Raw genomic sequence first — 13032 nt, 5'->3', positions numbered from 1 at the left:
GGATTTGGTGTTTGAAAGTGCGTCCTCATTTCAGTAGGGAGTGGTGTTTGCTTCCGTTCACACTTAAATGCAAACCTACCAGATTCATACTTTTCAAAACAATATGTGATTAGAAATGCAACCATCTTTTGAAACTGGCACTTCTCCAAATTTTACAGTGAAGTTCTCCAGACACTGAATGTATATGTATGTTTTTGTACACAAGAGAAAATTGTGTATGAAGTGCACATATTACACAAAATCACATACAAAATGCATTTTGTTATGGAAAATGGCATACAAAGATGTGTAAGCAAGGAAAAAATTCACTTTAAAATGCAGGCAGTTTTTAATGAGAATTTTTTAAAAATCTACAAATTGCTGTGGAGATGGTGGCGAAGATTGGAAAAAAATATGAAATTGAGAGAACCAGAATTGACAGATCCATTCCTTTCCAGCCAAGAGTCTGTGGCTGGGATCATCGTAGACAATTCATGTGTGCAACTACTTCTCATTGAATTTCTCTATAAATACTGCGAGTTCAAAAAAGGAGGCCTGTAATCTACAGAATTGGTATTGCAGTGAAATCCAGCGAATTTATCTTGTCCACAAGAGGGCAGCACCCACTCCTTGCTTTAATATCAGCAGTAAGACCATAATAAAAGTAAATTTTATTTGTTTTTAAAAAGGAGTATAAGTGGGAAAGTAAATTGATTTTAAAATGTGGGGGACACAGATGTTTGAAATGGGGCACATTTTTGCCTACAAGTTAAAGCAGACATACAACACAAGACACTTTTATCTCCATATATTCCTGCAATATGCCCTATATACAATAGTGTTTTGTTTTTTTTTAATTAAAAAATGTAAATCTAATGCTATTAGAAAAACAGGGTTTAAATCCTGCTTAAAATGTCTTTACACTATAAACAAGACCAGCGGCCTTGCATGCAACAGTGCGTTTTCCAGAGATGGCAAATGTTCCCATGACAACGCCATGACCTCTTTGCCATTGGCTATCAGTGAGAGAGCAGCTGCCATTGTGAATGGATGAAACCCATAGCCTCAGTCATGTATTTATGTGAAGAACCTCCTTTCCATTACGGGATTGTATCTATATGGTGGCCTTTGGCTGGAGAGATTTACAGTGGTACCTCGGGTTACATACGCTTCAGGTTACATACGCTTCAGGTTACAGACTCCGTTAACCCAGAATAGTACCTCAGGTTAAGAACTTTGCTTCAGGATGAGAACAGAAATCGTGCTCCGGCGGCGCGGCAGCAGTGGGAGGCCCCATTAGCTAAAGTGGTGCTTCAGGTTAAGAACAGTTTCAGGTTAAGAAAGGGCCTCCGGAATGAATTAAGTTCTTAACCCGAGGTACCACTGTACCTTCATCCAAGAGCATGGTTCGTTCTACTTGGCAGCAGCTGATGGCTACAAAGATGGGCAATTGCACCCACACAATAATCTGCCACAGTAGGCATACAGAGTTGTGCAGTCTGTTCCAAAGTAGGTTTACTCTGAAATACGTTTCACTGTGTTCAAAGGGGTGGTGGGGTGGGGTGAGGTGGTGCGTCTACTGTGCATAATATTGTAGCCTTATTTAGGATGGCAGAATACTTGCATCGGACCTGTTTCCTATTCAGGTTGAACACAGAGCACCAGGTATGTAGCATGCAGGCACCAACAGTTGGAGGAGCAAAGGCAGAGATAAATCACTTTGTGGTTTAAAGGGTTGATTCTGTTATTGATATGGCGGACAGCAGATTGGCAGGAGGTTCTGGTCAGCTGGGAGTTAGCTGTCAGTGAGGAAGATGGTTGGTATTTGATAGCTGGAGGAATTGGAAATAAAAGTACGGTAGCTCTGAATGCATTCTTCCCCTGCGTAGGCCTGAACCCTGTACATAAAGACAAATCTCTGTTTTATTTCTCCTCCGTGTATACACTGTTCTTGGTCCCTTTGTTACCGGTGAAGGATTATCAGTTTCTTTTTCTCTCTGTATTCTGTCTGCTTTATTCCAGTCGCAAAGCGCAACACAAGCCTACTCCTCCCTTTACGTACTTGTTTATTTCAGAGGTTTCCTATCTTCCCTTAGAACAAACCGAAGAATGCACTTTGGGCTGCAGAAGAGGTCCTGCAAAAAGCACCCAAATCTTAAACTGTCAGAGGCCAGGCCAGGTGATGGCAACTATTGACACACTTCTATCTAGAGGAAGCACCACATCCTGGGAGCTGCCCCAGAGAATGCTTTCTCTAGGGCTGCCATCCCTCACGCCTCTGAGGGAGAAATGTCCATGGGAAGAGTATCATGTGCACCCAGGGCTTCCTTCAAGGGAGGCAGGTAAGGACTTTCCGGTGGTCCTGTTAAGGTTCGTGAGGAGGACCTACCTGGCAGAGAAGCTTACTTTTTCTCTTACTCCTCCTCTAACTGTAAAGCTCATTGGCACCCGCCCAGCTGCCGCCATTTTGTTTCTGTCTCACACAGCGCTGCAGACGTTGTGACTGGCAGATGGTGGGAAGGCTAAAATGATGGCCACCAGGAGAATTGCAGCTCTCCGTCAGGGGATCCCAAGACTGGGCAGGCATCAGTGGGCCCTGTTGCGACTGGACAACTATGCCCATATCTCTTTTGTTGTTATTGTATTTGCATAGTCCAGAATTAAGTCTGGTCTTCACATGCAGCAGAATATGGCTGCATACACACTGTATATTTAATGCACATCCTATGGCTGATCTATCAATATCACAATTATTATTATTATTATTATTATTATTATTATTATTCTGAGTCCCTGTTTTATTTCCATTCAAGCTTATCCACAAGTATCCAAATGCTTATATATAAATATTCATCAAGTTACAGTATTACAGTATGAAAATTTTGCTGCTATAAATTTAATAAATCAACAACAATCACTTTTTAATAAGTAAATGGATAAAGAACCTTTCTTTATTCTCATTATAAATCCTCCAGTTATTCCTGAGTTATTTATCCAGTTTGTTGGTCCTGGAATATAATAATATAATAATATAATAATATAATACTTGAAAAATGTATCCAGGCATTTGTTTATTTGTTTAGTTCTACTGTGATTAAATAAAAAGGGCTCAAATTATTATATCAACTAATTATACTGCACAATGACTGCCTGTTTCGTTTTCTATACTTCCCCAGTCAGGAGAAACTTGAAGTCCTTTTTCTTTATCCAAGCTCCCCCTATGAATAGTTGGCATTTTATGTTGCACCTGTGGTTTGATATGTGTTTTTATCTTCTACTCTATTTTGTTTTTTTATTTTGTTGATATATCTGCTACTCCTTGACTATATGCTGTTTTACCATTTTATAGTTTCCTGCTGCCTTTGTGCTATTCATTATTGCCTGTTCATTTGTATATTTTATTATACATTTTGTTATTTCCAAAACTTATTTCCTGTTTTTTAAGCTGAGTAGTGTTTAAATCAGTTTTCAACAGAATAAAAACAAACAGACAATTTTGAGCTGGGGTTTAACCTGGCAAAATCCATTCCTGCTTTGATGGAACCATTTCTTAACGAGCAGCCCAAGATGTAATTAAGACTTAGCCACAGAACCTCAGCAGCTTCAAATCCTGGCTGTAGTCCTCATAGATTTCTTCTGTCTGGTTAGTTAAAAATAATCCTAAATCACTTCATAGCAGATATAAAGATTGTGTAATGGCACATAAAGTTACTTCAGCAGTTTAATATTACCACCAAACCAAGAGTCTCATTAGACTTTTTCATAGGAAAAGGTTTAATACTCACACCCAAAACTAATACTGCTTGGTTGCAACAACACAGAGTGTTTCATCTAAAGCAGTGCTGGCCAAACTTGGCCCTCCAGCTGTTTTGGGACTACAATTCCCATCATCCCTGACCACTGGTCCTGTTAGCTAGGGATGATGGGAGTTGTAGTCCAACAACAGCTGAAGGGCCAGGTTTGGCCAACACTGATCTAAAGTGTGCATTGTAAGACAAAGCCTTCTGTGCGTGCTCCACTTTTCTACTAGCCACAATGGTCTGCCTCACCTGTTGGAGGCAATGCGCCTCTGAACATCAGTTGCTTGGAATCACCAATGAGGAGTCACTGTCACATTCAGATCCTACTTCCTGGCTCCCCATAGGCATCTCGTTGGCTGCTGTGAAAACAAAATGGCGAACTAGGCATGTCTTTTTTTTAAAAAAAAACACATAATTTTTATTAACAGGCCAATCATATCACATTATTTCAAATCACATTAATTCCAAATTATACAGCCAAATTTTTCAATTTTGTTGGGGGTACCCATACATCAAGCTCCGGACGAGGATCCAAACATCACTTCTATTTAATTAAACAGTTCTATCCAGATAGTCTCTTTATTACTTTCTTCATCTTCTTGTTGTTGTCATATATTCCTTTCTTTGCAATCTCTGATAATCTTCACAGGCAGATTAAAAACAAACATCGTCTGTGTGGGTTTTACACACTCTACAAGTCATATCTCATAGGGGCAGCCGCCATTCCACTCCTTCGAAAGTTTATCTTCGGTCTGCCCTTTAGTTTTCCCAGGCTTGTAAAATATCTCCTAGAGGGCTCTGCCAGGTTAAAGATCAAATTCCAAACATCATTCACTTTCAAATAGTCCTGGTTCTCCTCCCCCCGTCTTTCTTAAACAAGCCTGTCTTGCAAGACGCCATTTTAAAACTGCGTCATAAAATTTTTCCATTCTCCGATCTTTACCAATCCTCTCTTCATTCATCATTAATTCATCCCACACAGTTTTTAGATTCCTGCTTGTGTAATAAAATACGGCGGTTCTTTTTTCTTTGGGGTGGAGGGTTGTTTATACTCATATAAGACAAAGAAAGAAAAGTTTTTTTCCTCCACCCCACCTTCTTAGCTCCAAACATACCCATCTCTTAATGGTGCTTCATCTCTTGATTTATTTGTCTTCGCCCACCGCTCCAATCCCAGAGATCCATTAATCAGCATTCTTATCTCCCGACCTTTGCTTGACGTATGTGCTTTAACATCTTCCAATTATATATTTCCAATTATATTTTCGAGTTAAAGCGAACCAGCATGCGCAGATTGGAGACGCCGTCCGGGAAGAGCCGACTTCACCGAGGGCTGGGCCAAGTGACCGGGGCAGCCCCTTCTCTCGAGTCCGGGGGTGCATTGTGGCCACCGCTGGCAAGGCAGTCCCCCCATATCCCTGGGGGGGGGGGAAAGACTGCATACTTCCCATAGCAGCCTCTTAATTACCTCGTGTGGGTCGGAGAGATGTTATTGTCGGCCATCTTCCAATGCGCCCCTAGTGGCCCCCAAACTAGACATGTCTTTAGCCTGATCTAGCAGGCCCTGTCTTATGTATTTATGGCTCTAATGTAAAGTTAAGTTGATGCAATGGGCTGTTGCAGTGGGCACTGCAGTCTCTAGCATCTGGAGCAAGGGCTTGGTGGTAGGTCTGTCCTCAGCCCCAAATTAACTCTTTGCATTACACAGGGGTGATGTGTAGGGCTTGGAGGCAACGACTGAAACAAACCAGTGGTCCAAACATCACCACCGGGGCCATGTGGCTTGCCACCCAGTCCTATGAATTACAGTGCAGGACCTCAAGGAGTCAGTGATCAGGATAATAATCATTCAAATGTCTTTTAGCAACCCCTCCCCCCCCATCAACTTTAATTTGATGAACCTTTTCCCAGGCTTGTTGTTAAAATATTCTCGTGATGAGCCTGGCGACAGCTGTTGGTATGATTCCTTGGTCACCCTATCCCTCAGCTTATATGCGAAAGCATGTTGAAAATGGTAATAGTCGTGCAAAGTTCTCCACATTGTTGCAAAGGCCCTTGTACAGCTGCTAGGAGCAATACAATTTGTTGCCGTGGAGATAACGGTGATGCTGCAAACAGAAGATTACGGCTTAATGTGAAGAAAGAACATCAGGAGCCTAAGAGATGGAGGGCTTTGCTTCTTGTTTGTTTTTTTACCAAGCAAAGATTATTTTTCTCAGCAAATGTCACACTTGCGGTAAAAGATGCAATAAAGCAGTTGCGTCCTCCTAACGTTTTCCATCTCCTCCAAAGATGACAAGTGATGATATCAAGCCAGGAACTAGAAAATGGAGGAAAGGCACACAGATGATGAGTTTGATGAGCCCTTGGTGCAACCTTGGAGTGATCTTCGTGGGAGCAGTTTCAAATGTTTTATGAGGTATGCCAACATGGTAGCTCACAGTCTGTTGTTGCAGGACTACTCTGGGGAAAAACAACACAACTCTGGGCCATTTGGCATTGTTCTTGGAAAACTCCAAATGAGGCTAACTTCAACTCCTAGCCTGGAGAAAGAATATAGAAGACCCTGTTTCCCCTTGAACAAAACAGGACACCTTACACACCGAAGCACTGATATTAGACTTTTCCACACATCATAATTAACACATGTAAAAGCAGTCTCCACACACATGCAAGTATTTGTGTGAAAGAGTGTACACTTGTTGATTTGTACAGCACAACTATTGTGTACACTGGTACAGAGATTGCACATCTCTTCATTTATATATTTGCAGTATTTATAGCCCATTTGTCATTGAATATTTTCAGTCCCAGAGCAGGGAACAAAGTAAGAAAAAAGAAATACAATTATTGTAATGTGCGATTGCACCATTGTTTGATTGATGAAGTGAGCAATTCTAGTTTTCTAAGTAGTATTTTATAATCATCCTCATCACCATTCATCTTTTCTCTGTTACTGCTTCTTACACACGCATTTTTTAAAAAATAGGGGGCAACAAAAATCTATGCCTCTCTTCCCCTTCAAATCCTAAGTCACCTTACCAGAAGGCAAAACAAAATTAAAAAATTACTTCCAGTAGCACCTTAGAGACCAACTAAATTTGTTATTGGTATGAACATTCGGGTGCATGCACACTTCTTCAGATACGAAAGCTCATACCAGTAACAAACTTAGTTGGTCTCTAAGGTGCTACTGGAAGGAATTTTTTTTATTTTGTTTTGACTATGGCAGACCAACACGGCTACCTACCTGTTACCACAAGGCCTTGGGATTGATCTTTTAATCCCTCCAATCATAACCAAATTCAAGGACTTGAAACAGCCACATTTACCCATATTCATGCCTTGCTACGCTTCTGTCTCCCTCTTTTCCATTTGTTTATTTCCCCACTAGATTTGTACCATCTGAGTGTCTGAGGCACAAGGAGTGGAACCCAGAAATACACAGTGGCACAGCCTAGTGGCATTTCCAGTTGTTGTTTTGGTTTTAAATAAGATTTCAAGTATCTCCTTCTAATGGAACCCTGCAGTGGGTTTCTTATGCACCTCCTCATATATTTCAAAACAGGTTGTTATGCCTGTCTTAGTATATACCTTAGTCATTTACCTGCACAGGAAGAGTGAGAAAGACGCTGGCCTGTTTCAGATATAAGGGCAAATGATCACACCACTCCCACTGTCTCCATCTCTTCTGTCTTCCATGAGTTGGTTCCAAGTCAGGGTTCTAAAATGCACTAGGAGACTCCATGAGCAGGAAGGCACAAGGTCAGCACACTCATTTCTGCTTCCTCCGCCACATGAAGTTAATCACATGGGCAAATGAGCACCTGAAGATGGCTCATGATATTTCTTTATGTGAATGAACTGTGTTGAATCGTGGGCTCATGAGCTTTCATTCCCCTCCCCTCCACTTTTGTGCCCACAAAGGAGAGCTCTAAGGCTTTCACTTTTAAACAAACCACAGTTCCTTGTGATGCCCAAACATGGGGGACTGTGGTTTGTTTAACATTCAGTTTCAGAACAAGCCACAGTTTGATACTGTCTTGTTCTCCCTAATTATATTTTGAACAAGCAATAGATTTTGAGTTCAGACATCATGGAAAGCTGTTGCTTGTTTAGAACTGAAATGCTTCCAGTTGCCTTTTTGTGTGCATGAAAGAGGAGACTATGGGAAGGGAAGTGCATGAGTCCCAAATTTTATGTGCCTCATTCACATAGCAGGAAACCATGGTTTCCATTATTGTACCGTGCCATTGACACTGGAGAAACATGCAGGGAAATTGGGTGTTGTTCAAAAGTTTAAACTAGGGAGTTGGGTTGGGCTGGGACATACAGAACAGAATTCCCCCCCGGTTTCGGGATCATCAGTCTGAGATGTAACTCCTTCCCCAGAAGACCTCACCTTGAGAAAGGTAAAAACCTTGAAACTTTGGGCTTCAGCACCAAGCATCATACATAACATTATTTTCTTAAACCAGCCACTGCAATGTGTCAGGTCACCATTCTTGAGCCACAGTGAACATCACTGATGCACTCTGGACAGAATCTCCTGCTGCTACATTTAATGTATTAACACTCTTTCAATTCCAGTAAGCTTACTGTTACTCAACGTGGTGGAATGATTTTGTTACCATACTGAGGTCTTGTTGGGAATGAGGTCAATGTTTCTGTCTTCAAGAGTCATGGAATTTGCTGTTACATTATGTGCTTAGTGCTTGTTTACTTGAGTCCCTCCTGGTGGCTTTTCATACCAATAATTGTGCATTATTGAATTACTGGAAGGAGGGTGTGGAGGAATGCCAGAGCTAATGGACTCAAGAGTTATCCATGTTGATATCCATTCTTATTTCAAACGAGCCAGTTTTAAAAAATTACTCTTTGAGCCTGCAATCCAGATATTAGCATCTGAGGTGAATAATGCTATCTGATTGGAAAGTTGAAAAGGCAAAGTGCCTCTTTTGCGCTGTGTTCTCAAGTTTTGTTCTCGTATTATATTGAGAAAAAACCTCTCTTGTAAGACCAAATGCAAAGGCTCTAGTGCAGCCTTCCCCAACGTGGTGCCCTCCCAGTGACTTGGATGGCAACTCCCATCATCTTCAGCCAATGCAGCCGTGGGAGCCGTAGGAATAATGGGAGTTGTAGTCCAAAACATCTGGAGGCCACCAGGTGGGGGAAGGGCACTTTACTTAGATGCTGTCTTAAATTTAGCCGAGTAGCCTGTGAATTTCATCTGTGAAATTCTCTTAACCAAGGGAACAGTGAATAGGGAAAAACTGTTACAAAATCATTTGAGATTAATGTTTAAAACAATATGGAAAGGCAAGATGGGGTTTACTCCATTCTATGCAGGAATATTGTTAGGGAAAAGAAATATGTGTCACAAGTGTAGACCTGTGAAAATCCACACGTTTTTCTTTGTTTTATGCTTGAAATATACCTCCACTGTACTCATTACCCATTGACATAAGCACATCATTGGCAAACTACCTTTCACACCCCCATACATGATTTACACCTACTGTCAGGACTGGAGTCAGATGCTGGTCAGCACAAAAGAAGCAGAACTCTGTTGCCAGTGAACTTAACTCTTTATTCAAGGAAACAACATACAACTCAGCCACACTTCCCAGTAGGTCTTGCCCCCATGGAGCAGCTGTTTCTTGACCTCTCCTTCCTCTGTTTCAGCCCCGGAGTCTGAGCTGCTCCCTGTCACAGAATACTCCTGCTCACTAAACCCTGTTGCCCCTTCAACATACAGCATCCCTCCTCCCAATCTTCTCCCTCTCACCTCTCCTCAGTGTCCCACCACCACTCCCCTGGCTCTGAGCCTTCCTCCTCTGCCATGGAGGGTTGCCAGGCTGGTGCCTCCCACTATTCCTCTTCAGCCAGCCAGTTCCTGACACCTGCCATTCACACAAACATTGCTTGCTCTCTCATAATATACATACCACTTGCACAAAAAAATAATCCTTCCAGTAGCACCTTAGAGACCAACTAAGTTTGTTATTGGTATGAGCTTTCATGTGCATGTACCTCTAGGGTGCTACTGGAAGGAATTTTTTAAAATTTTGTTTCAACTACGGCAGACCAACAGGCAGACCTACCTGTAACTAAATACCACTCACAATCACTTGTATGCAAGGACCTCTTACACCTGAAATTTCAGAAACCCATATGCAGGACATTTGCATCCCTCTGGTCATGCACCCCATTCAACCTATTAATCTGAGAGCTGAATTCCAGTTATTTCTCTTGTAGTGAAAAACAAACAAACTAGTAAACAAAGGGCCCCTAATGATTGAAGGACTGTCCTTTCCTGTAAACCCAGAATCACAGACCCATCAATGCACTATAAACCAGTGGCGTAGCGTGGGGGGTGCAGGGGGGCCCGGCCGCACCGGGCGCAACATCTGGGGGGGGGCGCTCGCACTCGCAGCTCTCTGCCCCTACCTGGCTCACTCTCTCTCTCTCACTGCAGTGCTGGCTGTGCGAATCCGATCCGAGCCGCCGGGTCGCCGCCCACTGTGGAGGGGAGGGTGCCAGGCGTGCGGTGCGGTGCGGAGAGAGAGCGAGGGACTATCTGGGGGAGGGACAGTGCAGCGGGGGGGGGGGGCGCAAATTACTTGCCTTGCCCCAGGTGCTGACAACCCACGCTACGCCACTGCTATAAACTCACCCAAACAAGACCCAGCAATGCACTATAAACTCAGTTCAGTGGGGTTTACTCCCAGGCAAATGCTTATGGGACTGCAGCCTCAGTGAATGTCTTATCAGCAAAGACCAATGAAGTCACCAAAATGGAACACTGCCATGGACTATATATGATCTTTGAAAAGACTCCAAGTCTGGGTCACAGAGTATTGGAAATGTTATTCCTTCATCCCAGATGGTAGATGGTTATGCAGAGTAGCCCTTGATCATAAAAATGTTTTCCCATGATCCAAAGTTATTATTAGCTGCATGCCATTTCCTTTCCCTCCAGCGATATCGGAGCTATAACTCAGAACCGTGTGGAATTCAGAGTAGTAAAAAAGGAAAGGCAAGCGTTACTAACATAATTGAGACACCTTTAAAATTACTGTAAAAGATAAAAGAAAAATATGTATGGTCATTCATGGATTGCCTGAGACAACGCACACCTATTGAAGCTTTCATTTCTCATTTTGAATCCTGGTTGGTTTACAATGGCAAAGAACCAGTTATTCTTTTCACCCTTGTCTTCTGACGCAACTGCATACCCATCACACTGATATAATAAATAAAGTGAAGTGTGAAATAGGAGTGTGATTGAAGACAGGCCTTTAATGAAGACAGCTGGGAAACCTATCTGTGGCCAGTTTTGCAAAGACGTCATTGCTACCAACAATGTAAAACTAGGTTGATTCCACAGGAGGCTTTGATAACTACTTCGCCACGAGCAGCAGTGTGAAATTACCCCAGATAATAGGATACTCTAGTTCAGTTTTCCTCAACCTTGTGCCCTCCAGCTGTTTAGGATTGCAGCTGCCATAAGCTCTAGCTCTCATCGATAGTGCCACATTAATTAACAACAACTTGGTCTCTCGCAAAACTGGGATTTGCGGAAAGCTCCTGAGCAGCAGCACCATTGCCAATGAGATGCAGAGATTCTTCAGCCAGTTGTGATGGTTGTCCCTCTTGGAGTCGATTGATCTGGAGAAATTAGAAGGAGATCACACTTGGCTTCATGCTGTGGAAAGCTACCCGTTGCAATCTCTGCTTATGAAAACTTTGTGTGTGGCTGGGAGGCATAACGTTTTTTAATGACAAGGACCACGTTCCTTTGGGAGTCGTCCCTCAGGGGCTGCAAGCCAGAGCCTGAAACCCAAAGCAGATGGGGCTAGAACCAGAAGTGGGCAGGCCCATTCCACTTTGCCAATTACCCATTCCGCCTCCTTTTTCTTTTCCAACCTATATGTCTTCCACCCAGTCTCTCTCATGCATCCAGTAATTAACCTCTTGGGTCCCCAGCATTCTGTGCTATGGTAGGGGCTTTCCTGAGCTGATCTCCACAAACCATTCTTTCTCATTCCCCCAGAGGTCCTGTCCATCTGTCAAGCTTGCCTGAGGGGGAGAGGGAGATGAGTAACCATCAAATTGTAGAGTTGGAAGGGACCCCAGGGGTCATCTAGTCCAACCCTCTGCAATGCAGGAATCTCAACTAAAGCACCCATGACAGATGGCCAGCCAACCTCTGCTTAAACACCTCCAGGGAAGGAGAATCCACCACCTTCCTGAGGGAGACAGTTCTACTGTTGAACAGCTCTTACCGTCAGAAAGTTCTTCTGGATATTTAGTTGGAAATGCCTTTCTTGTAACTTGAAGTTATTGGTTCGATTCCTACCCTCCAGAACAGGACAAAACAAGCTTGTTCCCTCTTCCATGTGACAGCCCTTGCAATATTAGTTATATAAAATAATTTTTTATTGGTTTTTACACATATTTTCCAGCATATCATTCTTTTAAACATCATTTCAAAATCTTTGGCTATCACAGCCTAAGACTTCCTTCAACCTCAACTGATGGTTTTCTAAAATATTTTCTAATTATGCATTTTGTTACTATAGTTATTCAAATTCAAATCTTAATACCTATTCCTAATTCTTTTCACAATAATTTATATATTACTCCTTACAAAACTTCTTTTAACCCTACAAGCGATGTCAATTGATTACAGTTGCTTTCCAAATGTATCGAAAACTTCTTCCATTCCTTTAGGAAAGTCTGGTCCTGCTGGTTCCGAATTTTCCCAGTTAATCTCGCCAGCTCAGCATAGTTCATCAATTTCTTTTGCCACTCTTCTTTAGTTGGCAGCCCTTGCTATATTTGAAGATGGCTACCATATCACCATATAGTAAGGTCCATATAGTTAAAGCTATGGTTTTCCCAGTAGTGATGTATGGAAGCGAGAGCTGGACCATGAAGAAGGCTGATCGCCGAAGAATTGATGCTTTTGAATTATGGTGTTGGAGGAGACTCCTGAGAGTCCCATGGACTGCAAGAAGATCAAACCTATCCATTCTTCAGGAAATCAGCCCTGAGTGCTCACTGGAAGGACAGATCCTGAAGCTGAGGCTCCAGTACTTTGGTCACCTCATGAGAAGAGAAGACTCCCTGGAAAAGACCCTGATGTTGGGAAAGATGGAGGGCACAAGGAGAAGGGGACGACAGAGGACGAGATGGTTGGACAGTGTTCCCGAAGCTACCAGCATGAGTTTGACCAAACTGTGGGAGG

Source organism: Podarcis tiliguerta, assembly GCF_965153285.1.
Source record: "Podarcis tiliguerta genome assembly, chromosome: 6".
NCBI lineage: Eukaryota > Metazoa > Chordata > Lepidosauria > Squamata > Lacertidae > Podarcis > Podarcis tiliguerta.
The sequence above is the reverse complement of the archived record's forward strand: the minus strand, read 5'-3'. Positions refer to the sequence as shown.